The sequence below is a fragment of the Antechinus flavipes genome, chromosome 2 (genome assembly GCF_016432865.1).
Source record: "Antechinus flavipes isolate AdamAnt ecotype Samford, QLD, Australia chromosome 2, AdamAnt_v2, whole genome shotgun sequence".
NCBI lineage: Eukaryota > Metazoa > Chordata > Mammalia > Dasyuromorphia > Dasyuridae > Antechinus > Antechinus flavipes.
Window position 1 is genome coordinate 62682717 of NC_067399.1, and position 15704 is coordinate 62698420.

A 15704-nucleotide genomic window follows, 5' to 3' on the forward strand; every position below is an offset into this window, starting at 1 on the left:
TCCTCCATTTGATTATAAGTTCTTTGAGAGCAGGTGTCTTTTTTGTGTGTATTTGTGCTCCCAGCATTTAGCACAATGTCTGCCATATAGTAGATGCTTAATTAATACGTATTGACTGATTGGCCCCTAATATTCAAGATTTTTTTAAAGCTTATTTTTTGTTTATCTCATTTTAGTATTCATTAAGTGTTCATAATAACAACAATGATAAGTTTTACCCATGAAAAAGCCAAATCAAAATTTACATTATAAAATTATAAAACGTGTTTGCTTGTCACCAAGGAACATAATGACAACAATGATAAGTTTTACCCATGAAAAAGCCAAATTAAAATTTACATTATAAAATTATAAAACATGTGTTTGCTTGTCACCAAGGAAAAATCTATTTGCTATATACTTGAACAATTATGTACTATTTAAGGTGCTCTTAAAGAATTTTTAGATCAAGTCTTTTGAACCATTGTTGAAAACCCCAAACCACTGATTGGAAACTACTGTGCTAATGTAACAACAAAGTTGAGTTTCTTAAAACAACAGAAAAAAAAGGAGGATAGAGGTAGGGCATAATTGCTTCTTCATCTTACCTGAAAGATAACTGAGTCTTGTGGATTCATTCAACAGCTATTAAGTGGCTATTTTTGCACAAGGTAAAACAATAAGTAAAATAGAATCCTTGGCCTCAAGTAGTTTATAGTTTAGTAAGATAAGGCTAGTGGATATATAATGACTATAATACCAAAAAACATGTGATAAATGCAAAAGAAAATTATTAGCAAAGTATTAAATTCAGATGAGAGAGTAATACTTCCTGGAGGGAAAGGGGGATCAGAAAGGCTTCCTGGAAGAGTAGATGGTATTTGAGATAGACCTTGAAAGATGAAGAATTTTGACAGATAAAGATGAGGTAGGTGTGGAGTTTTAAGCACAGGGCTTCAATTTTCAACTTTTCCAGTGTGGGGAAGAGAAAGACTTTTATAACCATCCATAAAATTTATCTTGGAAACAAATTCTTTTTTCCCATCCTATCTCCAAACCCCCAGGTCACCTTCACTCTGGATGAATGGCAATGTCCAGTTAATATGAGATACACAGGGCCCTTTCTGAGAAAGGGGAATTCCTTGTTGGACTTATGAAAATTGAGCTGTCCCCATTTCTTTGTAAATCAACACACTCTCCTAACTAGGTTTATTTTCAAATGGAGATGAAAGGGGCTGCCTCTCTCAGATCCAGCTCTATATTCTTACTGAATATCAACTTTTCCATACTGTGACTAAGCAAACTTCCTTTTGTTGTTTGTGTCTTATTTCATTCTAATTCAGAACCAGAACCTGGTTCTGACTCAAATCTGGTCCACAATAACTTCTTTTTATGTCCTCTATCATCTACTCAACATTTAACAAGTATTTAATAAGCATCTACTATATTCCAGGAACTGGCACATAGTAGGTATTTGATAAATACTTGTTGATTCAATACTAACTTTGTGCGAAGTATTAGCAATATAAAAATGAAACTGAAACATTTTCTGTGTTTAAGGAGCTCATATTCTATCAAGGAAGGCAGCGTGAGCATAACAGGACTTAAGAACTGCCTATGGAGAACCACATAGAAACTTGATTGTTCTCTAATTGACATAACTATACCTGCTTCTGGATAGGTATAACTATCAGTAGGTTGATTATTTAGTTGCTGGACCAGAAAAAAAAAACTGATGAAAAATCTAGCTTGCCTTTTGCTCTCCAGAAAAGAAAATGGAATTTCAGCCAGGAGTGGAAAAGGAGGCCCTTTTTCTGATAAGATTGTTGTAGGACTTGAAAACCCTCAGGAATCATTGGATTCTCTGAGACATAAGATTGTTGTAGGACTTCAAAACCCTTAGGAATCATTGGATTCTCTGAGACATAAGATTGTTGTAGGACTTGAAAACCTCAGGAATCATTGGATTCTCTGAGACTTAAGATTTGAAAGCCCTCAGGAATCATTGGATTTTCTGAGAAATGATAAGACTGTTACAGGACTTCAAAATCTGCTGGAATTATTGGATTCCCTAACACATAGAAAGATTTTTGCAGGACTTCAAAAACTTGTGGGGATCATTGGATTCCCTGACATGTGAAACAATGGACAATAGATTGGTTTTGGACTATCTCTTGGCTGCTGAAGGAGGCATATGTATGATTGTTATTTACATAACCTCCTTCAAGGACTTCTGGAAATCTTTCACAATACCATGTTGATTTATATTGTTTGTTATACCACTGCTTGCGTGTACAATTCATGTTTGTTACACCACATCGAGCCTGCACTGACTGGAGGAAGGTCATCACTAATAGCCTGTGCGTTATTGCTATGTGCTTGTGTAATACCTCCCATGCTGATGGGTTTGTGCATAATAAGACCCGTCAGCCAGAAACCCGCTAGCAACCCCTACTTCCCTTTGGTGCTTTTCATCTCCCTTCCTGAGATGTCAGGGAGGGCGTGATCATCTCCTTTTTAGTGCTTTCACCTCCCTTCCTGAGAAGTCAGGGGGGTTGTGATCACCTTCTTTTCGGTGCTTTCAACTCCTTTCCTGAGAAGTCAGGGAGGGTGTGATCATCTCCCCTTGGGTGCTCTGACCTCCCTGAGGAGTCAGGAATGGCATGACCACCTGTGTTCTAAAACAAAAGAAAGCAGGAGATGTAATGGGCTGAAGCTCAAGTGATGCACTGAGGTCCCAAGCACATGAGGCTAAATAGTAATTGGACCATACTCTATTAATATATAAGCTTGGAGAAAGAATGGCCCCTGCCCACTCTTTGTGCAAGCCCTGGTGTGTTGTATAGGAAATGATGATTTTGGTGGATAGAGAAAGAGAGGCAGGGAGGGACTGCTGGCTGGTTTCTTGTAGCAGCTGCTCACATTGCTAGCGCCATCCCCCTTCACTTCCAATCCTTCTTCACCTCTACTGAGAATAAAGAGTGAAGATTTTCCCTTAATCTGAATTCCTGACTCAGGCTGATTTTAAAATATGCGGTTATCACATACTCCTTACCCAGTGCTTGTGGCTAGAATTCTATTAAAGGCCATTAAGTGAGCAGTACAATTATCTGGGACAAGACCTGACAAGATATACACCTTTTATACCAATACACAAATTAATGTGTGCTGTGAGACCATCCCAGAGTGGCAAATTTTATTAGCCATGGCTCCAAATTTTACACATGGATCTCCATTAAAGATAACCAGACTATTACATAATTGGCGATGGATTCTTGAAGAAAAAGTTTCTAAAGTTCCTTTTAAAGGACCAACTATCTTTACAGAAGCATCCAAACATAATATTTGTGCTGTATATTCTCATGACTTAACTATAAAGAGAGTAGTCAGAACTCCTTTTCAGTCCACTCAGCAGAATGAATTGTATGCGATCATTCTACCTCTTACTTATTATCCAGGAGACATAAATATAATATCTGATTCAGCCTATTCAGTAGGTGTGGTACAAAGAATTGCCACAGCCCAAATAAAATTTGCAGCTTCTAATATATACCAGCTCTTTAAGAAACTTCAAGAGCAAGTGAGAAAGCATCCAGGTAAGATTTATATTTTGCATATCCACTCTCATAGTGGACTTCCAGGTCCCATTTTTGATGATAATTCAAAGGCAGATAGACTACTAACTATGTTGGTCAATACTCCTTTATTCCAAGAAGCCCAGGCATCTCATTCTAAATATCATCAGGCTGCTCGAGCTTTATGTTTACAATTTGGAATAACAAGAGAGGAAGCAAGAAAAAGCCTGTCCAGCTTGCCTTCCTTTCCATGCTCCTACACTGCCTCCAGGGAAGAACCCTCGTGGTTTGAGACCCAATGAAATCTGGCAAATGGATGTGACCCATTATAAATCTTTTGGTTGTCTGTCTTTTATCCATGTTGTGGTAGACACCTTTTCAGGATTCACTTTTGCAATACCAGCAGCAAAAGAGACAGCCTGAGTGGTCACTGAATTCCTCACACAAGCATTTGCCATTATTGGTATGCCAAAAGCAATAAAAACAGACAATGGTCCTGCATACACCTCCAAACATTTTGCATACTTTTGTGCACAGTATAAGATTCTACACACCACTGGCATACCTTTTAATCCTCAAGGACAGGCAATAGTAGAGAAACAGAGACATTAAGATGCTGCTCCAAAAACAAAAGAAAGGGGGAGCCACAGGTAACCCTAGAGAACTTCTAAATCTAGCCCTTTATACTATTAACTTTTTGATTTTTGACAAAGATGCACTGGCTCCGGCAGATAGGTTTTATAACCTATCAGAAGGGCAGTGTCTAGTGCGAGCAGCTCCACTATCTTTAGATAATCACCAGATGATGTGGAGAGAGCCAGAAAATGGTGAATGGAAGGGACCAGATAGGCTAACTGCTTGGGGGAGAGGATTTGCTTGTATCTCTACAGATGGAGAAGGAATCAGATGGGTGCCAACAAGCCGTATTTGCCTTGTCCATTGCAGAGAGGTGGAGCAGACACTTGAAATGAGGGAGAAGACCCAAGAAATATCGGGTGGTTCTGTTGCTGATTGTGCTCACCATTGAAAGAGCATGGCACTTATGGCATTTGACTCATGGACATTGAAAATTGTTGGACTTCAAAACCCTCAGGAATCATTGGATTCTCTGAGACATGATAGGAATCATTGGATTCTCTGAGATGTAAGACTTGAAAGCCCTCAGGAATCATTGGATTTTCTGAGAAATGATAAGACTGTTACAGGACTTCAAAACTGCTGGAATTATTGGACTCCCTAACACATAAAAAGACTTTTGCAGGACTTCAAAAACTTGGGGGGGGGATCATTGGATTCCCTGACATGTGAAGCAATGGACAATAGATTGGTTTTGGACTATCTCTTGGCTGCTGAAGGAGGCGTATGTGTGACTGCTGTTTACATACCCTCCTTCTAGGACTTCTGGCAATCTTTTACCAGATTTATATTGTTTGTTATACCACTACTTGCGTGTACAATTCATGTTTGTTACACCATATCGAGCCTGCACTGACTGAGAGGAGGGTCATCACTAATAGCTTCTGCGTTATTGCTATGTGCTTGTGTAATACCTCCCATGGTGATGGGTTTGTGCATAATAAGACCCCTCAGTCCAGAAACCTGCTAGCAACCCCCACTTCCCTTTGGTGCTTTTCATCCCCCTTCCTGAGATGTCAGGGAGGGCGTGATCATCTCCTTTTTTTAGTGCTTTCACCTCCTTTCCTGAGAAGTCAGGGAGGGTGTGATCACCTCCCCTTGGGTGCTCTGACTTCCCTGAGGAGTCAGGGATGGCATGACCACCTGTGTTCTAAAACAAAAGAAAGCAGGAGATGTAATGGGCTGAAGCTCAAGTTGATGCACTGAGGTCCCAAGCACATGAGGCTAAATACTAATTGGACCATACTCTATTAATATATATTCTGGAGAAAGAATGGCCCCTGCCCACTCTTTGTGCAAGTCCTGATGTGTTATATAGGAAATGACGATTTTGGTGGGTGGAAGCTGAGGGGCAGGAAGAGAGGCAAGGAGGGACTGCTGGCTGGTTTCTTGTAGCAGCTGCCCATATTGCTATTGTAATTCCCCTTCACCTCAAAAAGAATAAAGATTGAAGATTTTTCCCTTAACCTGAATTCCTGACTCCGGCTGATTTAAAAATATGTGGCCATCACATTTGGCGCCCAAGCGTGGGAACCAAGGACCCTACTTTCACTGAAGAAGTCTCCAGTGACCAGGAACTTAGGTGAGTATAATAGACAAATAGGGAACTTATTTTCTTAAAGACTAAACTAGTAACCTTTTTTTGGCTGAAATGGGACAGATACTAGCTAAAGATTCTCCATCCCCCACCCCAACACCCCCACCTCCACCCAGGAATGGTGCTATAGAAAGCATGCTTAAGCTGATAGGACAAGGGCTACTTATAACTTGGGAACAGACAGCTAGACTTCTGGGTACATTAAAACACACCTCCTCTTGGTTCTTAGAGGAAGAGCGAATCTCTCCAGATAATTGGACATTAATTGGACAACAGCTCTCCACATATTACAATGAAAATGGCCCTCATTCAATTTCCATCAAGGCATTCTATTTATACAATATTATACCGTTGGCCTTAAAAAATCATATAAATTATAGAAGAAAGAAAAAGAGCTCAAGGAATAGCCAAATGGGGAAGCCTGAGATAAAGGAGGAAGACAATGAACAGATTAATGACCATATTAATTACAAGGCTCAAGGGTGTGTTGACTTTCCACTCCAGGAGGCAGCTTCAGCCCCATGTTGGGCACCAAATGTGATGACTGTGCTGGTCAGCTGCAGTCAGGAATTCAGGTTAAGGGAAAAATCTTCAATCTTTATTCTTTTTGAGGAGAAGGGGGATTGCGATAGCAATATGAGCATCTGTGACAGGAAGCCAGCCAGCAGAGGTGAAGGGGGATTGCGATAGCAATGTGAGCAGCTGCTACAAGAAACCAGCTAGCAGTCCCTCCCTGCCTCTTTCCCTATCCCTCATCCTCCACCCACAAAAATCATCATTTCCTATACAACACATCAGGACTTGCACAAAGAGTGGGCGGGGGCCATTCTTTCTCCAAGTATATATATTAATAGAGTATGGTCCAATTACTATTTAGCCTCACATGCTTGGGACCTCAGTGTGTCAACTCGAGCTTCAGCCCATTACCCCATCCTATCTCCAAACCCCCAGGACATCTTCACTCTGGATGAAGGGCAATATCCAGTTAATATGAGATACACAGGGCCCTTTTGAGAAAGGGGAATTCCTTGTTGGACTTATGAAAATTGAGCTGTCCCCATTTCTTTGTAAATCAACACACTCTCCTAACTAGGCTTATTTCAAATGGAGATGAAAGGGGCTGCCTCTCTCAGATTCAGCTCTATATTCTTACTGAATATCAGCATTTCCATACTGTGACTAAGCAAACTTCCTTTTATTGTTTGTGTCTTATTTCATTCTAATTCATTACCAGAACCTGGTTCTGACTTAAATCTGGTCCACAACAACTTCCTTTTATGTCCTCTATCATCACTCAACATTTAACAAGTATTTAATAAGCATCTACTATATTCCAGGAACTGGCACATAGTAGGTATTTGATAAATACTTGTTGATTCAATACTAACTTTGTGCGAAGTATTAGCAATATAAAAATGAAACTGAAACATTTTCTGTGTTTAAGAAGCTCATATTCTATCAAGGAAGGCAGCATGAGCATAACAGGACTTAAGAACTGCCCATGGGGAACCACATAGAAACTTGATTGTTCTCTAATTGACATAACTATACCTGCTTCTGGATAGGTATAACTATCAGTAGGTTGATTATTTAGTTGCTGGACCAGAAAAAAAAAACTGATGAAAAAATCTAGCTTGCCTTTTGCTCTCCAGAAAAGAAAATGGAATTTCAGCCAGGAGTGGAAAAGAAGGCCCTTTCTGTACCCCAGCCTGATGATGAAGGGCCATCATTCCCTATGTGGGAATATCTTATAATAAAGGGGAATAATTTGTAATAAATATAATACATATTAAGTTTTTATTATAATAAAATGATAGTTTGGAGCCAGGTTGTAAAGAGTTTTAAATGTCAAATACTGGCTTTTTATTTGTGGGTAATGGGGAACAAGTGGACTGGTGCTGGGAATCCTGCTGGTGTTTGCTGGTCTGATTTGATTGTTTCTATAGCATTGATTTCCTGAGCCCTAAAAAATCCTCAGAGCAGAAAATCACAGGGCTATGCAGCAACTTGGAGAGACTCATGTCTTCATCAGAGAGAAAGTGAGACTTCTGGAGAGAAAATCCTGCTTGATGTCTGATCAGATTATGCTGGGTAGAGGTTAGATATAAAACAGTTAATTAGCAATCTTGTAAAGATTTCAAACCTAAGGGATTTGAACATTATGCTCACAACTGATTGGAAGAATAAGAAGTTCTGGATTATGTTCAAGTCATTTTATGATTCTTTACTACTTTGAATTTTGTTTTCTGCGTGGGAGTTAACGCTTTTGTTCTATAACTGATTCATATTTGTACACTGGCTACTTCCCTCTCCTTCCCTCACCACCTCTTGCTAGGGAGAACTCTAAACTTTGAGACTATTTATATACATGGCACTTTTCCTTGGCAATCTGAGGCAGGGAGTGAAATGAAGCATGAGGGAGCCTAATTCCCCTATTGGGAAGACAGTAAACTCTAGACCATTGCAATATTCCAGGTAAGGGGTAATAAAAGTCTGAACTGGGACAGCAGATCTGGATAAACCATGATAGATTTGTGGAGGATAAACCACAATGGCAGAGTGTGGATAGGTTACAAGCACTGTGATCTCAGCCAAGTCTGCTAGTCTCTGCTAAATATGAATATACAAAATCAATACCATTTTGGCAGAGGGGGAAGAATGGGGGAAAATAGAACCTGAGGAGCTCAGAAAAGCTTTCTTGGAGGTAGTGTTTGCACTCATCTGTGAAGGAATCTGGGGATTCTTAGAGGGAGACAGTAATGAATTCTAGACATGGTAAACAGACCAGGCAAAGGCATAGAAATGGGAAACAGAATACCATGTGTAATGAATGATAAGAAGGTCATTTATCTGAACCATAGCATTCATGAAGAGGAATAACTTGTAATAAAGGGGAATAATTTGTAATAAATATAATATATATTAAGTTTTTATTATAATAAAATGTAGGTTGGAGCCAGGTTGTAAAGAGCTTTAAATGTCAAATACTGGCTTTTTATTTGTGGGTAATGGGGAACTAGTGGAGTTTAATGAGTAGTGGAGTGACCCAATCAGACTTGTGATTTTGGAATATCACTTTGGCAGCTATGTGGAAGATGGAGCAAGGAGGCAGGGAGATAAATTAGGAGGCTACTGCCGTAGTCTCAGTGAGAAGTGGTGAGAGTCTGATATGCTAAACATGATTAGAAAGATGTTATGGGAGTAAAATCAAGAAGACTGGGATTATGTTAAATGCGGAGTTAGGAGTTACTCTGAGATTGCCAATCTGGATGACTGGAAGCAAAATGGTGCCATCAACAAAAATAGGGAAGTTCAGAAATAAGAATGAATAGATATTCTGTGTTGGCAATGTTAAGTTGAGATGCCCATTGGAACAATTAAATGGAAATGACCAATAGGCAAATGTTGAATATGTAGATTTGGGGTCCATAAACAGAAACGATCATTAAACCTATGCTAGTTGATGAGATCAAGATAGAGTGCAGAGAGAAGAGGATCCAGAATAGAGAATTGGAATACATTTACAAGAGGTATAAGAAAGATAATGATTCAACAAAGAAGCATGAAAAGTCAAGCAAGGTAAGTGAAAAATTGAGAGCACCATCATGAAAATTCAGAAAGAAGGGATTATCTAATAGGAGGGGAGAGATAACTATCAAATAATGCAGGGAGTTTGAGGATGAAGACCAAGAAATAAAATAATTCCTGTCCTTCTAGATTTATATTCTATTGGAGGGAATCATTTGTGAACAGACAAATAAATGTAAAATATATAGAAAATAAATCTAAGGTAATTTCTGATGTGTATATGAGGAGAGAGGAGGACATTATCAATAGAGACAAATCAAGTGTAGCCCTTGTGTAGACGAGGCAGTTAAGCTAGGACTTGAGAGAAATTAGGGTTTCTATAAGCAAAGGTGAGGAGGGAATGTGTTCCAGATCTGGGGAGCAGGCAGTGAGAGAGCAGGGAGACAGCATGTGGAATAGTTTGCAGAGGAACGACATATGGATTGCTTAAATAATGACAGTCCGAACCATTTCCTGTGCCTGGGATGACAGTGAAAGGGTAAATTGTTCACAAGGAAAGTGAGCAACAAGCACATATTATATGACTTCTATGTGCCGGATACCATGCTAAGCAATTTGTAGATATTTTATCATAACAAACTGTTGTATCTATCTCCATTTTATAATTAGGAAACTGAGGCAGATAGCGATTAAGTGACTTGTTCAGGATCATACAGCTACGAAAAGTCTGAGGTTTTTCTTAGGTCTTCCCAACTCTAGTCTAGTGATCTGTCCATGAGCCCCTTCTTCTCAGCCTCAGCTTTTCTGTTGCATACATAGCATAACCTCCCTAAAATATTAAGGTTTCCCATAGGTCACCAAAGAGGTTAGGAAATGCCTTGGATTAGAAAGCTCCTAGTAGGAATAATTTTTGTTTTGTAACTAGGAAACTCTACCTCCCCAAAATGACAAGTGACTTGTTTAGTATCTCTCCCAAAGTATATAAGATGGGATTTAAACCCAGCTCCTCTGTCTGAGCATCTTGTAAATAACAGGAGTTGTAACTAGAGAGAGGAATAGGGCTCCAAAGCTATTTGTAGATGACAATTTATATAAAATCTTTTTTAGGGGGTAAGGAGATCAGGGTTAATAGCTAATATGTGTCAAAGGTTTGAGGTTGGATTTGAACTCCTGAGCTGGCATTCTATCCATTGAGCCACCTAGCTGCTCCTTATATTAGACATTTTGAGTAATATTCCATTTCATCTTGCTTGTTGATTAATTATTTTCATGTACTTGTAATTGGGGTGAATATCTTAACCTTAGATTTTTTTTCTTTTTGATGGGGATGGAAATGGAAGGAAATTCCTGAATCACCATACCCACAGCTCTTTGGAAAAGAATTGAATGGAGACATGTGTGCCCAGTGTGCATGGCAGGAAGGGGGAGAGGGAAGGGAAGAGGAGGGAGGATGCCAGATTTGGATTAAGAACCATGACAAAAAAAGCAGGAAAAAAGAAATGGAGGGGAATGAGTCTTCCCCACTTTGTGGCAAACAACAAAAAAAATACGATGTTGTGATCCACATTCAGTCCCCATAGACAGAAGTCTCCATGGTTCTCTATATCACAAATCTTTTGGAATTGGCCTGAATCATCTCATTGCTGAAAAGAGTTTGGCAGTATCTGTTGCTGGTCTGTTCAACAGCATTGCCCACTGCTGCCATTTCAGCCAATCTGGTTTATCTCCTGGTACAGAAATAGAGAAAAATAAATAAACATTGATTCAGCATCTACTATGTGCCAGGAACTGTGCTAAACACTTTAAAAATATCATCTCATTTAATCTTCATAACCATCCTAGGGATGTAGGTGGATGCTATTATTACCTTTAAAATTGAAGCTGAGGCAGACAGTGGTTAAGTGACTTGCTAATAAGTGTTTGAGATCAAATTTGAACTCAGAACTTCCTGAGTTCCAGACCCAGCTCTCTCTACTATACCACCTAGCTGCCCCAAAAGCTCAGGGGTATCTCATGAGAGCCTATAAGTTTTAATTCCAAAGTCAACTTCCAATTTTTCATATAGTGATCAATCAAGTCTAGCTTCAGTGACAATCGTTTCTCTCACCCCATCCCCACCTAAAGCCTCTCTCCAAACTCCAATTACCAATATGATAATCTGGAAATTTGAATCTCTGGAGTGGCAGAAGGTAATAATAGGAAGAGCTAATACTGCACATCAATATGTAAATCTCTTATCTTTCCCTATCCTATTTCAACATGAATAAGGGAAGCAAATACTTCTATTTCAATGTGTCACTTAACAGACATGATTAGGTTTTAAAATATGTAGACAATATTGTCTATACCTAAGATTCTAAAACTTTAACATCATGGATCTTTTTGACAGTATGGAGAAGCCATTCTCAGAATCATGTTTTTAAGACATAGAATGACAAAGAAAACCTGATTTAAAAAACAAAAATTACAGGCAAGGAAATAGGCTTTGAGAGGATAGGTGACTTGGGTTTAGGGTCACTTAACTTGTGAGCATCTGAGGCTAGATTCAAAGCCTAGACATTATTATATTTAATATTTTTATTTTCCTCAGTTATATGAAAAACAATTCTTTTACATTTGTTTTTAAACTTTGAGTTTTAGATTCTCTTTCGTCCTCCTCGCTCCCACCCTCCATTAAGACGACACCTCTGAATATATAAAAACATTATATAAAACATTTCCATAAAAGTCATGTTGTGAAAAAATATATAGATTTTCCTCAAAAACCCCTCAAAAATAAAATTTTAAAAAGTACACTTCAATCTGTTTTCAGAGACAATCAGTTCTTTCCCTGGGTATGGATGGCATGGATAAGTCCTTCAGAATAGTCATGGATCATTGTACTGCTGAAAACAGCAAATTCCCAGCTGATCATTCTATAACATTGCTATTACTTTGTACACATTTCATTTCGCTTGAGTTCACGGAAGACTTTCTAGAAGAAGTTAAGTATTCTTGATTCTAAGTCTTATAGACACTCAGTTACCTGTTATTGTAATAAGGAATGTGGGGACATGGAAGAAAATAAAAAATGTGGCAGAGAGGAAGACCTTGGGAAGTCTCAAAATGTTCATAAATTTATTAGATTGTGAGCTCAAGAATCATATTTTGTTTACATCTTTCACACAGTAATTAGCATGGTGTTAATTCACATTAGTTGGAACTAGATAAATATTTGTAGAATTAATGGAATGATGGTCAGTTATCAGAATATTCGGGAAATACTTCAAGTGAAGTGCCTGACTTACAATCTTAAAGTTTTTGGTTAGAACTTTATCAACTAAATTAATATATATATATATTTTGGCTAAGGCAATTGGGGGTAAGTGATTTATTTGCCCAGGGTCACACAGTTAGGAAGTAGTATGTGTCTGAGGTTAGATTTGAACTCAGGTCTTCCTGACTTCAGGGCTGGTGCTCTATCCACTACACTAATTAGCTGTCCTGATATAACAGTTTTACTATTGTTATTTGGACATAGATTACAGCTTACTGAATGGTGACTTCTCAAAGAGTCAGATTTGAAATTTATCCTTGGTTCTGCCTGGATAACATTGCACTAGGTTAAATTCCTTTCCTTGAGCCTCAGTTTCTATAAAATGTGTGACATTGGACTAAATGATTTCTCAGAGATTTTTTTTTTTTAATAACATTTTAAGGGTAGTCTTAGGTTCTTTTTCTTTATGACTTTTCATTTTCTGTTAATAATATATCTTATGTTCTAATGTCTTTTTGTGGCTCTATATTTGTTTGGTTGAATATTTTTCCAGATTCTTTCTCTCTCTAATATTCTGTGCTTTACCATCCTATGTTCTAACATTTTATACCTTATAAGCTAATATTCTGTGTTTTAAGATCCATTTACACTTAAGAATCTACTGGTCCACCATTCTATGTTTTACCATTCTCTGTTCTATGTCCTAACATTTTATGTAGTCCCCAAATCCTTTCAAATTCTACCATTCTATGTTCTGTATGTGGTCTACTATTCTAATTTGCTTGCCATTTTGTGTTGTTCTAAAATTCCTTCTATTTCTATATTCTATGACCCAATATTCAGTGTTCTAAAGTTTTTCCCTCCCCAGCTCTAACATTGTTTTAGATATTCTAACATACATTGTGGTAACAATTTTGAGTTCCAAATTTTCTTTCTCCTCTACCTCTTTTTCTTTAAAATGGTTGTATTAATTTGCATTTCTCTGCTCAGTAGTGATTTATAGCATTTTAAAAAATGTATCTATAGATAGCTTTGATTTTTTAATCAGAAAACTGCCTGTACTTATCCTTTGACCATTTATCAATTGGGAATGATTCATATTCTTATTAATTTGATTCAAATCTCTATATAGTTGAGAAATGAGGCCTTCATCAGAGACACTGGCTATAAAAATTATTTCTCAGATTTCTGCTTTCCTTCTAATCTTGGCTGCATTGACTTTGTGCAAAACCTTTTACATTTAACAATCAAAATTATCCATTTTACATTTTGTAATGCTCTCTTGTTTCATCTTAAATTCCTCCTTTCATCACTGATCTGACAGGTAAACTTTTCCTAACTCTCCTAATTTTTTTTATGATATCGCCCTTTATGTGTAAATCATGTACTCATTTTGGCCTTATCTTGGTATATGGTGTAAGGTCTGAGCCTAGTTTCTGCCATATTGTATTCCACTTTTTCCAACTTATCTTGATATAAGTTATAAGGTCTGAGCCTAGTTTCTGCCATATTGTATTCCAGTTTTTCCAGCTATTTCTGTTAAATACTGAGTTCTTGTCCTAGAAGCTAGAATCTTTGGGTTTGTCAAACACTAGATTATGTTCATTTATTACTGTGTCTTGTGTACCCAAACTATTTTGGTGTTCTACCACTTTCTTTCTTGGCCAGTATCAGATAGTTTGATGATTATTGCTTTATAATAGTTGAGATCTGGCTATCTTCTTGCATTTTCCCATTAATTCCTTTGTCATTTTTTCAGGTAAATTTTATTATTTTTTGTAGTTCTATCAAATTTTTGTTAGTTTGATTGGCATGGTACTGAATAAATTAATTTAGGCAAAATTGCATTTTTATTACATTGGCTGGGTCTACCCCTAAGCAATTGATAGTTTTCCTTTTGTTTAGATCTTTTTGTGAAAAGTGTTTTGTAATCATATTCATGTACTTCCTGGGTTTGTCTTGTCAGATTAGCAAATATTTTATATTGTCTACAGTTATTTAAAATGGAATTTCTTTTTCTATCTCTTGCTTGTTAGGCTTTTTGATTAATACATAAAATGATGATTCATGTAGATTTGCTTTATATTCTACAACGTTGCTAAAGTTCTTAATTATTTCAAATAGTTTTTACTGGATTTTCTATAATTCTGTAAGCATGCCATCGTATCTGCAAAAAGTGATGTTTCCTTCTTGCCTATTCTAAACCCTTCAATTTTTCTTTTCTTTGCTACATTCGTAGTACAAAATTGACAATAGTGCTGATAAGGGTCATTCTTGCTTTACCCCTAATTGGGAAAACTTCTAGCTTATCCCTATTATATTTTAATGCCTGATGATTTTGCTAGATACTATTGATCATTTAAAGAAAAACTCTATTCCTATGCTCTAGTGTTTTTAGTAGGAATGTATTTTGTCATTGTTTTTTCTACATCTATTGATATGATTTGTGTTTGTTTTAAGATTGATATGGTCAATTATGCTGATAAGTTTTCCTAATATTGAATCAGCCTTTCATTCTTGGTATAAATTTCACCTTATCATACATAGTATATATGATCTTTGTAATATGTTCTCTGGTTTCCTAGTATTTTTAAAAATGCATTTTTTCTTTTTTTTTTTTTTTTGCTGAGGCAATTAGGGTTGAGTGACTTGCCCAGGGTCACACTGGCTGTGTGTTAAGTTCTGAGACCAGATTTGAACTCAGGTCCTCCTGACTTCAGGGCTGGTGCTCTATCCACTGTTCCACCTGCTGTCCCCAAAATGCATTTCTTTAAACTTAAATGCAAAATAAAAAAATAGAAAATATCATGTGCCCAGCAGAGTTTCTGGGAGGATTCAAAATTTGTAATAAATTTCCATTTCAAGAAAACATATGTACTAGAAGACATTTTCATTGTCATTTTTTTGTTCTCTGCTTCACACTTTATCACTTTATTTTTTTCCTCTTTCTTCCCTATCTTTCTCAAGCAGACTACAATTGAGCAGAGTTATATTTGTGTATATAAGCACATGTACTTATGTACATATATCATGTACACATACATCTAAAACAATTTTAATATGGTTGATATATAATGAAGCTTTCTCTTTGAATCTTTTACTTTGATTACTATCCTTACCTTTTCTAATTCTA